Consider the following 5,184-nt stretch of genomic DNA (forward strand, 5'->3'; position numbering starts at 1 on the left):
TCCAACCTTGCATGTGGGCCTGCGTTGGCCGTGCCCACATATACGCGCACTTTGGTGCAATTGCATGCATGCCATCACGTAGCCCCAGTGCAACCACCTACCTCTCGGTCTGCCGGGGAGGGGGTCCCCAAGTATGGTTTTTTTTCTTCTCCGTCAAATGCCACGACACTTTTTCCACACGTTGCCATCACCATCCACAGCACCCACGCCAATTCGCGTATTTTTTCGGCGCTCGGCGCATTTTTTAGGGTTTTCCAGGTCGAAAATCGCAAAAACACTACCCGGACGTGACGCAACGATCGTTTTGTGTCCGTTCTTGTTCCAACCTTGCGTGGGGGCCTACGTTCACTACTAGGGAAAAGCCTAGCAGCAGCGTGGGTTTTAGGCCTATCAGCAGCGCGGGTACCCGCGCTCCCAATAAGGCGCTACAGCTAATAGTTAGTAATAGCGTGGGTACCCGCGCTACTACTAACAAAGTTAGTAGTAGCGTGTGCCACCCACGCTACTGCTATTTAGTACCCGCGCCACTACTAACAAAATAGTAACAGCGTGTCCATACTACCAACGCTACTAGTATCCTAAATACTAGTAGCACGCAGTCTTTTCCCACGCCACTACTAACTAATTTATAATTAAAAAAATAAAATCGACCAATTCCATTTTATGCATACAGTTCCCAGTAAACACAACAATAGTGAGCACTGCTGGGCTCCTATTTCATGGTTAACCAGAAACCGAAGGAAATAAATCAGCCAAAAAATCTCATTATGCATTGCAACTCACAAATGACCACTTCAAAGAACATGCAAGTATCTATGGCATTAACAATTGCAAACATAAGTTTTTTTTACTACAGTTGTTGTATGTACTATCACACAGTTCCTCGTTCTGTTCTCACTCAAAAATGAAAAGAAAAGATAGAGATAATCTGCCGCAATTGCACTTCGGTGTCATGGATTCAATCTGCCGCTTCAACATCTCATTATCCGGCAGCACTCTGTCGCTATCTTCTACCTATGAATAAAAACAGACCTTGTCAGAGAAGCAAATGTGAAACCTTATTACAACATGTATGCTAAGTCGCTAACCCATAGAGACAGCTAGAACAAATGTGGAAACTTTCCATGTTGCCGAGTAAGTATATTAACTAGACAAAGTTAGATGACAGTGAAGCTTAAAGCTGCAGTAAGAAATATTAGATATACACATTTTGAAAATCAACCTCAGAAGTGGATACTCTAGTAGACCTGCAAGAGCAGATATGGTAGTAATCAAAATCCTATAAAGATTCGAGGTTAAAGATTATAAATCCAATTTGCCATTAGCATAAAAATATTAGTTCCATGAAGAAGTTTGTCAAGAGATATTTTCTAGTGTTTCTAAGACAGTGACTGAAACATAATGAAAGAAAACACGTTTCTGCATTTTAATTAGGGGGAGCTTTAGTTCTAAAATACAGGAACTGTGACTGAATGATCATATATACTATTAGAAAAACAGACCAAAATCCCCGCAGAACAAAACAGACCAAAAAAATTAACTTCCTACTTATAGTGGCAAGAAAATCTTATATGAATGTCTTATAATAAATAATGCTAACCATGAAGTCTTCTTCCATATAACAAAGGAGTGACGAAACCAAAAAACCTGTAATTCAAGTATGACATGCAGTTAGTTAATTATTTGCATGTCAACAGTTCTAACGTCTAGCTACAGATCTTCAAAGTAAAGATTGTGAACTCTATTAGACATGATTATATCAATTAGACCAAATAGAAGATAATTCAATATGTTGTATATCCATTAAACGAAGTTCAATCTATCTTCTGATTATTAGTGTTTCAGTTAGGTGATTAGTCCTTCTACGGCCGCCGGTTAATAGGTGAGCCATGACTTTTTACAGTAAAAAATGCAAAGGAAATAACAAGTTAGTATTTTTCCAAATCTAATTATACGGCCACGTTGATCATACCTTAGTAATTCTGGTCGGACACTAGTAACACAAGAAAAACTCCCATGCTTTATCGGTGCACATTCACCATTTGATAGTGTGATCATTTGAGATCACTAAATCATCTTCTATATGACGTAGGCCAGTAAAATTTACATCAGCTTGAAACAGAGACACCAAAAAAGGAGGAAGTATCAGGCACACATTTACCTTGTCAGAAATCAGATACTCGGCATGCAAGCAATCTGAACATTTTCCTTATCAATGCCAAGTTCCTGCCCACCAAACTGGTTGCATGGGAAAGCAAAGATCTCAAAACCTGTAGTCCCATAAAATTGTTAGCATAACATATCGTAACTCAAATTATCATCAGCCTATATGTACTTACATCTTTATAAATAAATCGTTCTGTTTATGAGTGCAAGCATATTTGATTATTATTGTACTATTATTGCATCTATGCTTAATTGGGAGCATACAACTGTTTAAGTTCTTGCATACTATTCTTAATTGTGGGGTCATATTGTTCTGAACCTTTTATTATGTCCATCACATGCAGGTTTGAAGGTGCTGTGAACGTGCTGTGATTTTGGACAGAAGGAAGGAAGGAAGAATACAGGGAACTTGGGAGTCACAACTCTTTAGGAACATCCATCTTGGCAGTGCTAGTACAAGATGGCAGCTACTGAACATGCGTGTAGTGCACAAAGGGATAGCAAATACAGTTGAGTCTATTAAGCCCTCCACTGTAGTAAGGCAGCCATCTCCATCCTCCTCTGAAACCACTTGACAAGGTCCAATGCTCTGTCACTGTAATCCCTCTTCTTCTGTAAATTGGTCTGCAAGAACTCCTATCACTGTAAAAAATTTGCGACAGCAAACATATACTACAAGGACATATCCACGACGCGCTTAACACTAGAGAGAGATGCTACAGCCAAACAAATCATGACCAAACACATATCATCCAGTCCAGGACTTGCTCACTGCTATTTTGCTTGCAGATTCTGTCTTCAGGTTACAATAACCAACTGAAAATAATACTACATAGAAATCACATGTAGTCTTTAGCCTACGTGCAAATACAAATACTTGGTTCTCTCAACCGCATAAAAGTGCAAATACAAATCACAATACAAACTATCCGCAGATAAGGCACAATGCACGATACTCTTCTTTCCCGATCAAACTTTTGATTCATATGGGATCCCTATAAGCAGCACATTGGCTCATTGCGACAAGAACAAAATTCAGAAGTGTGGTAGGGGTATCAGTAATTTTAGGAGGAAATTATTGGCGCTTAATTGAGGAAACTGAGCGTGCACGTGGTGTTTCTTGGACTTACTAATTTTCTATCTTGAGTTGGACTTCAAGATGTTTTTATTTTCTTTGAGAAACAGATTGAGACGTTGACTGTCAGCATTGTGCGTGTTAATTCAAATTGATCCGGTCTCCGGATATCCATTCTGTCACTTTTCGAACACTTTGTGGTGTCAGGTTGGTTACATGCTGGAAGGAAGCATCAAACTTGTTGTTTATTAATATATATATATATGCAAAAACGGGTAGCAATTAGCCTAATCAGTGTCTGTTGGGACGTCAATCCCTGCATAAAAGTGCAGTAGTTTTCTTTAGTGGAATCCTTGTGACATTCCAGTCTTGGTCACCAATGTGACCAACCAACCAGAGATCTAAATAGTGCAGCATCTACGTACAGAACATGAATAAACTTGATCGATTGCCTTGGGCAAGATAGAGATCTGTGAAGAGGGAGGAAGGAGAGGAGAGGAGAGGAGGGCATACCTCGGCTAGGAGTTGCTGCTGTGGGAGGCGCAGGTGGAGCCCATGGATGTGCCTGCTTACCAGGTCGTAGGTGGCCGGCTCGACGTGGCCGGGGGACCCCTCCTCGCCGGTGTGCAGCGGGGTGCCGCAGCCATAGCAGCAGGCGACGCCGGAGGGCGTCTTCTTGGCCAGGGTGACCAGATCGAAGCCGGCCTGCACAAATCCAAGGAATCAGATCAGATCAGATGCGGGGAGGAAGGAAAGCAGAGGGAGGAAGAGGAACAACGCAAGGGGAGGGGAGGGGAGGGGAGGGGGCCTGACCTGACCTGACCTGCGGCTAGGGTTTCGGGAGAGCTACAGCGGCGGTCGCTCCCTCCTCTGGCGCTCCTTGGTCGCGGAAAACGGCGTCAAGGGTTTCGGGAGAGCTGCAGAGGCGCTCCATGGCGGCTTCCAGGGAGAGGCGAGATCCCTGCTCTACCGTTGCTTGGTCTCCTCTAGCGCGCGCGCGGGCGCCCGCCGCGGCCGCGGCCACGAGCTGCCGCCGCAGGTACACATCGCCCTGTGTCGTCGCCGCGGGGCCGACCCCGTCCGCCAGAGGAGACGACGAGGGGGGCGGGGCGCTGGGGGAGGCGGCACGCGCAGGGAGAGGGAGGTGGCGGCGGTGGCGGATGGGTGGTGCTTGGTGGGGACGGCGGGCGGGCGGAGGAGAGGAGGTGGAAGGGAGGCCGACGGCGAGTGCGTTGGGAGAGGAGAGGAGGTTGGGGATCGGGCTGCGTGGTTTTTTTTCTGAGACAGACGGGGGGTGGTGTGGGACGGTTGGTGGGAAGGGATCGGGTCGGGGTGGACACGAGTAGTAGGAGCGTGGGGGTCTTACCTGCGCTACTACTACGTAGTACTTAGTAGTAGCGCCGGTTTTATACCCCTCGCTACTACTATGGCCTATCCCGGGGGCATTGTTGGAGACCATTTAGTAGCAGCGCGGGTTTATACCCCTCGCTACTACTATCAACTTAGTAGTGGCGCGGTTTTTATACCCCTCGCTACTACTAATTAGCAGTAGCTCATTTTTAAACCGTGCTGCTGATAAACTTCTGTGTATAAGGTTTTCCCTAGTAGTGGTTGGCCGTGCCCACATGTACACACACTTTGGTGCAATTGCATGCATGCCATCACGTAGCCCCAGTGCAACCACCTACCTCTCGGTCTGCCGGGGAGGGGGTCCCCAACTACGGGTTTTTTTCTTCTCCGTCAAACGCCACGACACTTTTTCCACACGTTGCCATCACCATCCACAGCACCCACGCCAATTCGCGTATTTTTCCGACGCTCGGCGCATTTTCTAGGGTTTTCCAGGTCGAAAATCGCAAAAACACTGCCCGGACGTGACGCAACGTTCGTTTTGTGTCCGTTCTCGTTCCAACCTTGCGTGGGGGCCTACGTTGGTCGCGCCC

General features: G+C 45.8%; 1 long non-coding RNA gene across 1 annotated transcript; it reads right to left on the bottom strand.

The window, feature by feature from the left end:
• Positions 1-926: 926 nt before the first annotated feature.
• On the bottom strand, positions 927-2,225 carry LOC119306059. The gene is made up of 3 exons (XR_005148840.1): positions 2,162-2,225; positions 1,601-1,647; positions 927-1,014 (listed from the first exon to the last, which is right to left on the bottom strand). It is a non-coding gene; the product is annotated as an uncharacterized LOC119306059 (long non-coding RNA).
• Between the last annotated feature and the right edge of the window lie 2,959 nt (positions 2,226-5,184).

This window comes from Triticum dicoccoides, chromosome 5B (assembly GCF_002162155.2).
Source record: "Triticum dicoccoides isolate Atlit2015 ecotype Zavitan chromosome 5B, WEW_v2.0, whole genome shotgun sequence".
In the NCBI taxonomy this organism is placed as follows: Eukaryota; Viridiplantae; Streptophyta; class Magnoliopsida; order Poales; family Poaceae; genus Triticum; species Triticum dicoccoides.